General features: G+C 40.3%; 1 protein-coding gene across 8 annotated transcripts in view; it reads left to right on the top strand.

Annotated features, from left to right (window-relative positions):
* Positions 1–15166, top strand: part of NHSL1 (NHS like 1) — a 184834-nt gene that overhangs the window by 32079 nt on the left and 137589 nt on the right. The gene's annotated exons all lie outside the window — the stretch shown is intronic.

Below are 15166 nucleotides of genomic sequence, written 5' to 3' on the forward strand. Positions count from 1 at the left end.
CCCTTCTCATAGTCGTAAAGGAATTCAAAGCCACCACACTACATGCATACAGCTGATGATACGGTGAATAGTTCTGTAAGGCTGCAGTATCATGGTTTTTCTCCAGCTTGGGGTTCTTTGAGACAATGAAGGTGATGGTGCTAAGTTTGATTGTCACGAAGACTGATGAAGGGCTTTTTGCTTTAACTATGTACAAAATTGACTTCATGTGAGGAAGATATTAATGATATTTAACAATAAGCCATTTGACTTGGATCTTTGTTGAATCTGCAAGGGCCTCGCTTTTTGCTGTATTTCTCTGCTTTGTAGGTAATAGTTACCATGTTCGCGGTATTAAAGGATAAAATTTAATGGTGAAATAAATTAGCTAGAATGCAGAGCTTTCATTTTTTTGCTACTTTCTGATTCTGTGTTTCTGCAGTTAGGCAGGTTGGTTTTTCCCCAGTCTTTTCCCGTGCGTATCATGTTGTCTCGTTAAGGGAGAAGCTGCTGCCCAAGCATTCACAAACCAATCAAGGAGTCTGACACACACCGTGCCAGACTTTAACTGCTCGGACTGGAGTCCCTTCGCAGCGGGCGACTCTAGCGAGCCGACGGGTGCCCCTTCCCACTCCTCACACGCTGCTTCTTCCCTCAGGCTCGACCCTAGCTTACCCAAAGCAGGCTTGCTAATCAAGACCTTCAAAATAAAAAGCATAATTTATTCTCCCTGTGGTGCACAAATTTAGACAGCTCTAGCTGGCTGCCTCTGGAGAGGGACCCCAAAAGCTAAAATCCCTGGCCACTTACACCCTTGCAATCCAAGTTCCTGCCCCTCACACCATGGTCTGGTCCAGCAAGTAATATTTGGGTCTGGGGTCTTCTCTCTCACTGCGTCCTTTTTCTCTTCTCTAGGCAGGTTCTTTCTCTTTCCTGCTTTGTAGGCTAGTGGTTACTATGTCTCCTTCTCCTGGCTCAAACTGGCTCTGGGCTTGCCGAATCTTCTTACTCCTTCAATCAGAGGGTAGGTCAACGTTAAGCAACAGCATTAAGCAAGCTACAAGTTCTGCTTTATTATGAATGACTACTTTTAAGCAGCTAAACAAAGTCCTTAAAGCCCTCCAAAACATATTAACAGCCTCTATAATTTATATACGTCCTTGTGCTATTATAGCCTCACAATCTTATCCCATTATTGCCACGTGTTGTTTGTGTCACATTATGGTGTTGTCCGCGTGCTCCTGTAGCTCAGCTTTGCCACCTTCCACAACAGTCTGAGGTTTAATCATTTCCCTTTTGTTATGTATCGTAAAGTAAGATTTCTGATCTCCAGTACAGACTTACGTATTTTATTGTCTTTATAGGTAATTCTCAAAAGTTTTCCTTTCATTTTGCCTATTTTATGCAGCTGTGAAAGGGCTTCCTTCTGAGCTAAGCATACCTGGCATTAACAGTTCACTGTGTGTATCATTACTACATATTTATAGTTCTTGAGTTAAACTAGTTTGAATGAGATTTGGGCACACAATGGAGTTTTCCCATCTATTCTGGAAAAGCTTTGCATGGTAATAAGCACTGCAGTTGGCTGGAGTACTCTTTATTTCCTAATGAAATCTGTTTTCTCTGGACTTGAGGAACTGTGGGAGGGCACTGTGGTAGCTGTGGTTTGTGTCTAGCTGTCCATTATCATATACCCTTGTAGGAATCAGCCAGAAGAGTTTTAGAAAATAGCTGTATTGTCTTTTACGTTAACATTTTTAATCTGTATAGCCTTCTGAGAATCTTAGGCAGTAATAAAAACTGCAGTCCTATAAGGGACTTATCCATTGGCTTTGTAATCTGCTGACTTCATTGGGCAGGCATTTGTTTTCATAAAATGTATTGAGATACATGCTCCCAGTTCCTGATGCATATCAGAAACAATTTATTATGTTGAGGGTTTTCTATTTAACTTCTTTTTGAGTTTTGTATTGCGTAAAAGCATCAAAGTATAAAATATTTTTGTTACTCAACTACAGTGTTTGTATGTTAAAAATAATATATGTGTATGGCGTCATCGATCTGCATAAATCTGTAGAGTGTAAGAACTGCCCCTCATTTAGACGACTTCTAAAAAAACAATACAGAAAGAGAAATTAGAACCAAACTGATACAGCTCAACCCCAAGAAATACCTGTGTCCATTGCAAGAATTTGAATGACCTGAATTAGAGGCTTCGAATGGGAAGCTGGAGGAGAGGGGGAAAAGAAGGCAGTGTGTTTTCACAAGAGAAAGAAGATGAATAAGTAAAACACCCAAGGGAAGATAAGGAAGTTTGGGGCTCAGCCTGGACGAAGCTCAAGGTGTGTGGCATTGGGATTGTGCCCTGTGTGACGGTGGTTTTGGGCAGCGAGAAAAAGAAGTGTCTCCTTTTTAATCCTTCATGCACACAGAGACACTGTGGGTTGCTATGAAAACTTTAAAGCTCTCATTGCAAGTTCTCTCTAGCTACAGCAAATTATCACACACAGATTTTGTCTGGCTGTTCTAATGCAAATGGACAACATTGATTCTTCTGTCACAGAAAAAGTGATACTGAGCAAACCATCTGCATGGGTGTTTTGCCTGGTACAAATGCTGGGAATATAGCTGTTTAATTCTACTAAGCTTTTACTATAGTTGGTTTAAAACTTTTTTTTTTATTTGTGCCTTTTAAACTGTAAAAACTTTGACTCATGTTTTGTTTCTAAAGATATTTACTAATGAGGAGCTGACGTAATTTGTTTGGGAGGCCAGGCTCTTACGTACCGAGTGGTGTCCTATATTCATGAGATAAAATCTGATAAATGTGGACTAAGTTAATGATTCTTAACGAGTCGCCAGAATGATATTTGTTGTTTGCAGGTTGTTTTAACTTGTAACCATCCCTTGACAAAACAGCAGAATGGCCTGTTGTGATTTGCAGCAGCATGTGTGTCACAGAATGCGCTTACTAGTGCTTTCCACCCGCTATTCAGCTTGCTGTTGCCTGCTTGTTTTCTGTTTTAAAAAGTATTTTCATTGTTAAACTGCATCCAAACTATTCAGTTGGAGCAGTCCATTTGCTGGTGCTCCGAGATGCTTCGTTTTGTCCTGGCTGACACCTGATGATGGATGCAGAATATTCTGAACCGAATGGTAAATATGAGTCTTCTACTTATGTCCCTATTTTTAGATATATTGATTTTATTTAGGTCCAGCAGATGTTTTATGACTGTGATTGAATGTGGACGAGGTCACAATACAGTTTGGAGCTCTGAATACCAGCAAAAATCCCGGGGATGTAAATGTGTAGAAAACGGACGAACCATGAAGAAAGAAAAATCCTGTTTGCAGAATATTGCTGTGATAACAAAGGAAGATTTTTGTCGTCTTTTATTTCTGAAATCGTAAAAATCCTACATAAATATGTAGGATCATAACAATATTTGTTAGTGAGTAAGGAAGGATCTTCTATGAAATCTGACTTTACAGGCCCTTCAAAGCTAAATAGCAAGAACTGAGAAGGAGCTATCCAGAAAAAGGCGTTTGGAATGTCTGCTTTGGTGAAATAGGAAAAAAATGTAGAAAAGCCTGAAACTATGGTGTATGTTGAGTGCTAAGGTTTGGGAGAAGATCGCACAAAAATTTACAGACACAGATGAAATAGATATAAAATAGTCTATGCACTGCATCTTGCATTCTTTGCACTTATAATTTATTAAAGGTTTTTCTGCTCAGTTAGTGTCCTATCAAATACTGAAAATTGGGATGGATAAGAGTGCTCCAAAGAAACCTTTCTGATGTGTTTCTAGAATTTTTGTTTGTATTTTAGGAATTAATGGAATTATTAGAGCGTGATTCTACAAATATGTACAATTTATCTTTTCTTGCACCACCTAAAGGGAGCTGCTTACACAGTCAATCAAATGTGTAAGGCTTTGCAGGCTTAAATTTTAAGTGGTCTAAATAAATAAGATCTCTAAAATATTTTTATGCTTTTAAATGTTTTAAGGTGTACATGTAGCTGGTATTTTATCTCAGTATGTGTGTCTGCATAATTTCTACAGTGGAAACCCCTCACTTTTTTCTTTCTTTGTGTTTCTCTCTCTTGCATGCTCTCTCTGTCTTTATTTTTTAACTCAACAAACCAAAAGATACTTCTAAAAATTACTCACTCTTAAAAGTCTAAAGGAGCCCCAATGATGTCATACTGAAAAAAAAAAGAATAGTTTTCTCATTTTTGATGTTGGAGAGCTTTTATTTCTCTTCCTACTGTGCAAGTGTTTATATTTTACATTTTTAAGGAAATTAATTTTGAATGGTTTCTGATTAGTGGCTTGGCCCTGCTTCATTGTCATGCTGATTTTCATATGGTTCTCTTAAAAATAAAATATCAGCAAGGCAGACGTGGTAACGGGGGGGAGAGCCAGCAGCTCTAGATGTTTCTGGCCACCTTAATGTGGGGAAAGCCTTTGAGGTAAGAGCAGGAACAGGGGAGCCGGGTCCTGAGCTGGGTGTCCCAGGCAGGGAGCGAGAGACGATGAGGCGGGGAGGGAGGCAGCGGTCAGAGCAGCACGGGGAGGGATAGCTGGAGAGGGTGCAATAAGAATATGGTGGGTTTTCTCTCCCGGATCAGGGAAATTAAACATCTGATTTATAGCTTTGCATAGTGGGCTAGAACAAAGGGAGCATAACTGGGAGCAAAGGTGCAAAATACCAGAAAACCAAGTGGCTGAGGGGAAGAGGCTGTGTTGCAGGTTCAGATGCTGGCTGCAGGGTGCAGTTTGCTGGTGACTGGGTCTGGAGGCTGTGCCAACTCTGCACCCTAGCAGTCCTGTGCTACTGATCAATGAAGCATTGGAGGGGTATGGTGGTGCCCAGCTGGGATGTTCTGTGCCAGCCAAGTCGTTTCTGACCGAGGCGGGGACACATCAGCGCTGGGACCTGACCTTTAAATCGTTTTCCCCGTGTAGTGAGGGGGGCATGGTTTCCCTGCAGAATGTCCCTAATCCAGGTTATTCCCAGCAATGCTGGAATCTCCCTGTTGGCAGGACTGAGATGTGTTATTGCTGCACTTCCAGCATTCATTGCTTTCGTTCATTCAACCTGAAATACGTGAATGCCAGCTACACAGAAGTGCTCTGTAATACGGCTGGAGAAGTGTAAAGGATTGGAGGAGAAAGCGCAAATAACACATCGTTTCCACAGCATATTTAGTTCTGTGTTTGCTTAGATGTGGAAGACCTAATTGAATTAAAAAAAACTTCTTCATTTACTAAAAAGGGAGTTTCTTCATGACTATGCAGTCAATAGCTCTAAATTTATTCTCCTACCACTGTCAGGTGAATTTAAAACTTGTTTAAGCAGGTGAAGTTGGGCTGTCTCTTTGTCACAACAAAACAAGCAAAACCCTGTTTTCTTAACTCTCCTAGGAAACTGCTCACTGGAGGGGTGTCTGAGGGTGAAAGTTGGCAGGTATTCCCTTCCATTTTTTGCTCTTTAACCCTTGCCACTGCTGGGTGGTCAGCAGCCTTGCACCGCTGCACACATCTGCCACAGCAGCACGCTGCTTAAGCCAGTTGCCCTATGCCAGTTTTTCTCCTCTTCTTAGGTTTTATAAAAACTGGTATTTTATTATTATCTAGTAAAGAATCATATGTGCTATGTCCCATCTCATACATTTGCTGAAATTGTTTTATTTCACTGTCAATTTTTTTAATCTTATTGAAATAAACAGGGCTTTGGAAAACTACAGTGAAGAGTTTGGTCTAAGGGAAGGCTTAAATCTTAAGTTGCTTTCATTTATGTCCTGTGATACATTATGTAAAATCCAGTCTGGTTTTCTTTGTCGTATTTTAAGTAGTAGGCGCTGCTGTGGTTGCGGCGTAGTCTCTAATGTTAAGCTAACGAGGTGCAGAGCAGGATTGCAGCTCTCGGTACTCTCAGCTGCCCCGGCAGCTGCCGTGGTCCCGGGTGGTGGGTGGCAGCCCCTGTGCCCCTCTCGGCTCTGGGACAGCCCCGGCACTGGGGCGCGAGCTGGTCGCTTGAAGATGCGCTTGGGCACGTGTAGCAGTCACTGGAGTGGGGACGTGCCTGCAGGCTTAGCACCTTGTCACCTGGGGAGACAACTAGCGCAGAAATGAAATTTAATTTCCACATTAGTCCTCCACCTCATTATTTTTTCCTTCCTGACAGAGTGACTGTACCTGCTTTTTAGCTGGCAGAAGTCTGTCAGCCTGACACTTTGATCCTGAACGCAGAAATAAATTGTGATTAAATTGTGATGCTGATCTTTCCATTTGCTGAAGCTTGCAGTAGCTGCTCAGGAGGAATACAATGCCCTGCTAACTCCGCTGTGTCAGTGTTGGCTTCATCACGACACCAGAAACATCTTTTGTTCACTGCAAGTTTATAAAGCTTTTCCTGATTGTTTTTAAATTGGCGTTACCCACTGGGAGAAGTTCTAGGTGGTTATTTTTTTTGGAAGGGCATGAATGCACAAATGTGCCTCTACTTACTGTGTGTAGGCTTAAGTGAAGTCTGAAAAATTTTGAGGGAGGGAAGACTATTATTTGATGTTTATTAATAGATCTGAGAGTAAGCCTTTTTTTTTTTTTTTTTTTTTTTTATTTTTAAAACTGAAGACCAGGAATTTGTATGTTGCCTGGAGGTGCTAAATTCCCAGGCAATAGACCATAGAGGAACTGAAGTCACTTGGAAAAATTGAATGTAGAGATGCCGCTCATGTGGTTGTAGAGTTGAAGTAAACTGCAGTCCAGTTGTTTATGTATTTGTCTATAGACTTGTTAATTAAATGTTTTATATTTGGGAGTAAAATAATATAGACTTTTATGTAGAATCTGAATTCTTTTTCCATGTTTTTGTCCCTAACCTTCAAGAAGTATAGGCAAAGGGAAAGCATCGTCAAGCTAAGATAGTACAAAGTTAAACTGAACTATAGAGCTGTAATGGGAGTTTTAATAAATTCTGTTCTTTCCATCAGTTTATGTTTGGGATAGGACAGGCCAGAGCTCAAATTTAAGACCTTTCTGATTATTTCAGGTTCTGCTGATTTGCCTATAGGGAATTCAGAAGCAGTATCCCTTGAGGGCCTCACGCCTTCTGTGTGCCATGCAGAGATGTTCCTGATCCTTTCTACAATTTATGTGAAACAACCTTGCTTACCTGTTGACCAAAATGAAGGAAGTTCTGTTTTCTGTTAACTGGCAAATTACTTCTGCTGCTTTATTTCTTCAAAATTATCTAAAAACTTCTGGGAGGGCCAAATGAAATTGCCTTTTTTTTTTTTTTTTTTTAAGTCTAGTTTTCCTCAAGTGTAAATTGTTTGGAACTGAAGGTTATTGCAGTTTGGTTTTGGTAGCACATGAAATCTTTGATCTCAGTTGTATTCCAAATGGCCACATTATTCCTGTTTCCAAGGCATCACTGTGGTTAGCATAAACTTACAGACTTTTTACAGTCTTACAGGAGAGACTAAGTCAAAACTTTTAAAAATAAGTATAAAGCTTGGGTTTTAAACAAGTTTAACTGTTGACCTAAGGAGCTTGATGGGTTTCCCTCCATCCTTCCCTCCCCAGAAGTGAGGCGAGAAGCTTATATATAATTACTGCTGCAACCACTCTAGACTCTTTGCTATATTATAGTGTAGTACCATATGGACAGTGGCATCGCCTATACCTAGTGCAGTGCCATAGAGATATAGCTGATGTGTCTACTCTGTTAACTGTGCAATAATAATTTTTAATTTACTTACAGCTTATTTTTTAATAATCTGATGCTGTGGAATGAAAAAGTAGTGTTTGAAAGACACTATTGTTTTCCTTCTCCTTCTTACCAGCACTCAATACCAAAAATGTCAGTTCTGATCTTTTTCTTTTTTGTGAAGGCTATGTGGTAAGACTTTAGGGTTTTAATGGTGAAAGAAGCAGTGTTTCCTTACCTACTGTATTAGTTTAGTTTTTGTGAAACTCAGAAGTTTTTACAAGAACTTTCTGGCATCTGTTGTGTTGGTGTCTGCACTCTTCATTTTGTTACTCTTGCAGTGTCACCATTTTGCAAACTCTTGATCTTCCAGGCTAGATCGGATCTGCATTTCTAATACAAAAATTCAGATGTTTTTACAGATCAAAATGGAACAAAAGTAGACAAGTTTCTCCAGAGCTATTAACCTGGCGCCTTCTCATGAGCGCTAGTTAATTTACTTAAAACTACCAATGACACTTCAATTGCAGCGATTTTCCTTGAAAAGTGAAACACTGCAGTATCCACAAATTTTCAGGATTATTAAAAAAAAAAAAAAAAAGAAGTACCTCCAGTAATGCCTGAGGATTAAATTTTGGTAGCTTTAATACAAAATTTGGGTTTTGCAGAGTAGATATTAGCCAAATAGAAAATATATGTACAAAATACAAAGCTCGTTCAGGAGCTTGCACAGAGTCATAAGGTTAGAAGGTGAAGCATGAAGAGGATATTTTATTAGAATAAGGTGCATTAAAAATATTTTAAAAGTTCTATTTGCTGGAATGCTTTTTTCTGATACTTCACTGTATGAAAAGAATCCAAGCGTGCTAATACATTGTCAGTATTTTCTTTTCCACTGTCTCCAACCAAATTGAAGCCCAGCTCCGTCATGATTTTCTTTTCCCAACCTATCCTCTTTATTCCTAGTTTGCGAGAGTATAATTTGGACAACACACCTATCCCCTGGGCAAGAACCAACAAAGTTTGACTTGTTCTACTAGATGAGCTCTTCGACCAAAATAAAATGCTCCCAAATTATAGCTGGGGTTGGGTTGATGAAAACAATAAATTGAAGACTGAGAGCTTGCTGATATTCACATTTCCTATACCAAACTTCATATTTGTCGGGTATGTAATCATCTGTCTTCGCATCGTTTGTCAAACTAAATGCCACTGGCATCAATGCCAGTTTGGCACAAATCTCGATAACAAATCTTTATTATAAGTAACAATGAACATAGGAAAATTGTGGCGATGTTTTTGGTAAATGCTAAATTTTGGCGTGGCATGAGAATTGTGGTAAAAGTTCTGCAAGGCCATGACTGAGATGGACATCCTTTTGTGCTCGTAGTCAGGCTGACTTTGGAAGAACACTGGAAGTCACTTTGGGGATAACAAGTATTTTGGAAGTTGGTTTTGGCTGTAGAGTCGTGTTCATAACTAGCTGTTACATTTAATTAAGGTGTTCATGGTCCTTGTCTAGTTAGAGGTTTCCTTATTACTACTTCTACTCTTGGGTAAATTTCACTGTGTGGGGTTAAAGCTGAAATCAAACATTAATGTTAATGCATAACATTATTTGAATGTTACACAAGCAGATACTGAATAGGTATTTGAGCAGATTCAAAGTGAGTATTACTGAAATAGAAGCAATTTTAGCAGGAGGTGTTGTGTCGAAAGTGGTACAACAGAAAGTTGGTGCTATAACAGAATATCTTTTCGAATTTAAGGTTAAAATTTTAGTATGTTGCTCTTCAAGTAAAAGATGGTCCTTTAGTTGGAGACTTCGTTACGCTGAGTTGTGAGATGTGGCAACAAGGAGCAGCTGGCCTTAGCCTGTGCTGGCAGAACCTGGTCTGACGAGTACATTCATACGCAGTTCGGTCTCAGCTCTGTTGGAGCCATTTCCTAGTGCTGTTGGCTGGCTCTTGTGATGGGAAATGATAATGGAAGTTGAAAAGTGTGTTTCAAGGAGAGGCTACAACGGGCAAGCTCTTCCACTTGCTCACGTGCAGAAATCTATGCATTTTAAACTGGGCATATACCAAGGTAAACAGACTCTGGTTTCTGGGAGGAAAACTGCATTTGTTCCAGAGCTGCTTCATGTGTAAACTGGGTACCTTTGCCTTGGGACAGGGTGTGTGGGTAGAGATAGGAGTGACTTTACTTGTCTGATTTTTACCGAGTGCTACAAATCTGTCAGAAACCCAATGTGAGTTTTGGTGTCTGAGGAAGGAACTACTGCAGAGTTTAAGGAGTTCCTGCCTGGAGCCCTCTGCTGCAGGTTAATGCCCCGACAGCAAGATTTTCCAAAGCTTATCTATCAAATGCTTTATCATGAAGCTTCTTTAAAAAAAATTACCCTCAGTCTACTTTGAGGTTTCAATATAATAGAGATGTAAATAAGGCAGTATATTTTCATGCTCATTTTATAAATTCAGAAATAGTTCACTTCTCTGTAACTTGCTCCAATTTTTACACAAATTCTTCTTAACCACAATTTATTATACTAAACTGCAAGACAGAAAAATTCAAACCAGATATCATTCCAATATTTCAAATTGGAAATTTGCCCTCTCCAGAAGGTATCTGACTTCCTTAAAAGCATTAAATCTGTCCATATTTGCTGTTTTCCTATTTTGCAATTAGCATGTGCCTAACTTTTGCATTTTTGACTGCTTTACTACGTTGTGCAGGTGCTTGATGTATTTGCACACTTAGATTTATAGATGAATGTCCAGGAAGTTTTGGGTAATATTAAAGAGCCAAGTGTTTTAAAAAGAGTGGGCTTTGGCTGGATAGCCACGTGTTTTCTGGTTCTCCGTCTTCTGTGCTTTTGCCTTATATTCCCTTTTGTCTGGGCCGTTTCCGTGCAGCCCCCACTGTTGAGCCAGCAGACCAGGGGAGGGGGTAGCAGCTAGCCAGAGCTCCTTGCAAAGCGGTGCTCTCGCCGCAGAAAGCAGTAGGCACGTCAGTCTTTCCAAATACTTGCTATTATCCTGTTCTTCCTAGCTTTGCTGCCTTCTCCTGATGCTCAAGTAGTTTGGGCCACGTTGTCAGTATTGTGTATTAACCTTGCGTGTCAGTGAAGTGATTGCTTCACTGTTGTCCTTGCCAATTCTAACGTTCAGTCATTGAACGTCTTTCCCTGACTTGCTGCTTGTTCTATTTTTCTTTCATGTCATACAGCATGCATGAGCTTTTGCTGAGTGATATGTAGAGAATTATTCATCATTTTAATATATAAGGGCTTAATACATACCTGAGTCTAATGAGTAAGGAAATAGTTGTTTAAGCTGCAGCATTTTATTTGTATCTCATAACTCAAACAGTACAAATCCATAGGCTCCATTCCAATTAACCACGCTTATAATAGTATTGTGAAGCTGCATGGATTCTTTTCTCTATTTCCATTCCTTCAGTCCATCAACGCCACCATTTGTCTGTTATCCCCGTTTGGTTTATTTTCTCTTGAGGTTGTACATGACTTGGAGAAAATCTTTTATACTGCGTGTTTGTATGGCTTAGGTTGGCCCTGTAGGCAATGGGAGTTTTCTATGTGAGTGACAGGTGAAAGACAGCAGTTCTGGCACTGACATTAAAGTAAAGAGGTGGGGCCAGTTTTAGGATGAGCATAAGCTCCAGATTATGATCTGGATGCAAAATTGGGATAATCTGTTTTTCTGTTCTGCTTGAGTCTGTAGTTTCATATTAAGCTTTTACAGAGCAAAGTCTCTGTGAACACTTGGTTAGACCTGTACAACTCATGGAGTTTCATCCAGTAATCTCTACGCCAGGATCAGTAACACTCATCTGAGCTGATCATCTCTCTTAGAAATATATTTGACAGTTAAAAGTTGCAGAATATAAAAATATTTTTCATCCTAAAAGAGAAACATTCTGAAAGTATGCTTCAAAGTATGTTCCTCTTCCCTGAGTTTGTACTCTGCAACAGACATGAGAAATACAAATCTTAATTCTTTTCAGAAGAGAGTAAATAACTACAAAATATTTGAGCTTGAGTAATATTTTTTTCTAGTAAGTCTGGGTTCCCCTGGCATTACTTGTGTAGTCTCATGTCTATGGAAATGTCAAGTTTGCCGTTTATTTGCAGCATTTCAAGATATAGCTCCAAAAGGACTTACAGAGGCCACATACTCAGCAAAAATTTAGTGCAACAAGAACCCTGAATACTAGTAGCTCTGAAGCTGGAAATAGTGGCCTTATCGACATGTGCCTGTCATACAACTTTTGATCAAGTCTATGAAGTCTGAATTCTCACAATAGGGAATTTTCTAGTGCTAACACTTTTTACCAAATAGGTAGGGCTTCCACTAAGCGTAGCACTGTCTGGGCCCATGATGTCTTTCTAAGCAGGAGGCAAAAACCCCTCACTGTTTTTATTCCTTTTGTTTTCCAACCACTACAGTCAGTTAGTGTTGCTAGATTTACATCAAATGCATCCTTCTACAGAAATAACTGCACGGAGCACACTATGTGCCATATACTCTGAGAAGGTTTCATGAGCCCCGTAAGTTTCTTGCAGCACCTGTGGTGTATTTGTGTGCTGGTGTGATGCCAGGGAGCCAGAGCTGCTCTCGCTGGTGTCAGAGCTGAAGGAAACACAGTATTAGAAACTTATAATCTTCTTGTTTTGGGGCTTTTTATGAAATACTTAAATGAGGAGAAAATAGCTGTTAAATAGAAATAAATGTAAACCTGGGGAAGGTAGCTGGGAGAGTTGATAAAATGCATTTTGTGCAAGTTTGACTACTTGCATGGTTTTCACATAAACAAACATCGTTAGGATGTGCTTCCAAATCTTGATGAATTTTTTTGATCTGCGTACCATGGTGTAGTGCCAGGAGCTGGCTTTGAGAGACCCAAAGAGCTAAAAATCAAGCTTTGCAACTTAACTTTTAAGTGAGCTGAAAGCTTCTACATATTAGTGCTAGGTTTGGTTAAGACACTTCTTGGAGTTGCTGTTTCGTTAAACTTTCAGGTGTGTATATACTAATTTTTCAAATCACTAACTTATAAAAATAAGTGGAATATGGATTACAAAGATGCATAGATGCATCTGGGAATTACACCTTTTGTTCCTCTGCTAATAAAAGGCATAAATTACCTTTCCTTGTCTAACTAATTGGGAGGTTTGCTGGGGTGAGGGGCACAAAACAAGCCCTGCTACCTATTTCAAACTATTTTTTCAGTGCACATGAGTTTTATATATGGTTTCTTTATTCTCCAAAATTTCTCTTTGCAAGAATTACTCAAACCAATGACTCTTATGACTTTTCTCTGCTGAGTTGTTGTACACGTGATGTTTACTGCACGTGAGGCTTCTTTTACATTCCGCAGAAGCCTGCCAGTTTTTTTTCTTCTGTTTCAAAGCAAGAGTTCACATCTGAATGTTTTCCCACTCTAGTGGTGGAAAAGGTCTGTTCCAGTGCACTGTAATAACTCTGCAGAAGGGTTAAAACCCAGGGGAACAGGAATCAAGCACCTGAAAAGATGGAAAGGTATTTGTATTCTAATAAAAGTGATGAGTATTTTTTTTTCCTTCGGGCATGAACACTGTTTGCCTTGCAAATGAGAATTCAGTTTCTCAAATCCATGATCATTTAAACAGTTGTGAATGTACGAACGAAACAAAATGTAGAGATTGTGAAAGTTGTGCAAGTAAATGAGAAATTTTATCTTTTTTAAAGTTGAAGTAAATTGGGTTCAGGATGTTTGAAACTGATACGGAATAAAAGAAACGGGCATTTAGCTGCACTCAGAACCCTGCTTATAACACAAGTGGTTTAGCAACTGCATTTTTTCCTTGAATTCAAAGCTTTGTTTGAATGTAGGTGTTACAGGCACTAGAACACCAGAGCACTGGCTTTTCCAAGTGAAGCTTTTCCTACATCCATTTTCTTGCACGTGGCTGTTGACTGAGCGCAGGTGACAGGCCTTGGACAGTTGCCTCTCTTGGGATGCGATGTCATGATTTGTCCTGTAGTGACCTAAAATCAGGATGGCAGCCTGGGCGTGCCAGCCACAGGCAGTTCCTTCAGCAGGTAGCTCATGTCTTACGCTCTGTAGGGGACTCTCCAGTCTAGTGACAGCAGATGTTGTCAGTGACAGGGAGCCAGCATGGAACATGGGGGAATTTATTCATCCCTTGAAAATGCCTGTTGGATACACGATACGGTACTGCATGAGATGTAGCTTTGTCTCCAAAAAGGCTTATGTGGATAGGTTTTACTTGCTCATTTATAAATTCCTCTAAGCCTAGATAAATCTGTCTCTGGCAGGGAGAACTGGCTTAAGCTGTGTTTTTACAGGATGAATTCATATCCCGTGTTTCCACCCCGCACTTGCATGCACACCCCTCTCAGTTGTTCCAGAGCAGCCGTAGAGCTCTCCTGTGACCCAGGGCGGGGACGGGGTCGGACTTAAAAATGCAAAGGCGGGGGGGACACACATGTTTTGTGGTTTTTGTTTTGCTCGGCAAAGCCAGATCTGATTCTCAGTGTGGCTGTGTAAACAGGCGTGCTGGCATCGCTGAAGGGCGGGCAGCAGCATTTCAAACAGGCATTACAGTGGGAGGCGCCGGTGGGTGAAATCATGTCATGAGCTTACAGTGCGTCTGTGCGGGGGTCAGCCCGTCCTCCTGTCACCAGCACAGTCGTGCTGATTTTTTTTTTTTCTCCTGCTTCAGTCAGACTTTTTCCCTTTCCTTGAGGTATGAAATAGCCTTTGATTCAGCTGTAAGCTTTGGGAAAACAAACACATTCAAATATGGATGGATTTATGCAGGCAGTCTCTCTGGTTAATGGTGTTGGCACTGTCAGTTCCTTTTGAAGCTGTCTTTGAGACATTTACCTGCTTGCTTATTTTCCTTTTTTCTCCTCAGAAGCTTAGCAACCCCTTCATTGCTTCCTTTCCTCTTCACCAGGGAAGCAGAAGTACAAGTTGAAGAGCGCATCTGACAACACTGATCAAAAAGAAGCATTTTTCTACTTCTTTGCATCTCCCCTCCCCCAAGTTAGTCTTTAAAATTTCCAGTACAGTAGCTGACCAAAATAGTTAAATTTATATACTTTGGAAAAAGCCTCCATCCTCCCTCTTCTTGACTTCCATTTTTCTGTGGGCTGATTATACTGGTTTGTTCTTCATCTCACCTCTCTGCTGGGGTAGGTTGCAGATACATCTCTAATGTGAGAAGGTGGCAGAAGCTGCCACTGTTATTACTGGGTTTTGAATATGTTGTAGTCTGGTATTTTCCTGCTTCTAGAGCTCTTTGAAGAGCCTGAGAACCAGTTGTGTGTGCTTTTTGAAGTCCTGCCTCTTGAGCGAGGCAGGAATCCCCACTGGCTGTCCCTGCTGATGCAGGAACCCAAGAGCTTTTCCTTAGGACTGCATCCTGAAAAATGGA

This window comes from Haliaeetus albicilla, chromosome 7 (assembly GCF_947461875.1).
Source record: "Haliaeetus albicilla chromosome 7, bHalAlb1.1, whole genome shotgun sequence".
In the NCBI taxonomy this organism is placed as follows: Eukaryota; Metazoa; Chordata; class Aves; order Accipitriformes; family Accipitridae; genus Haliaeetus; species Haliaeetus albicilla.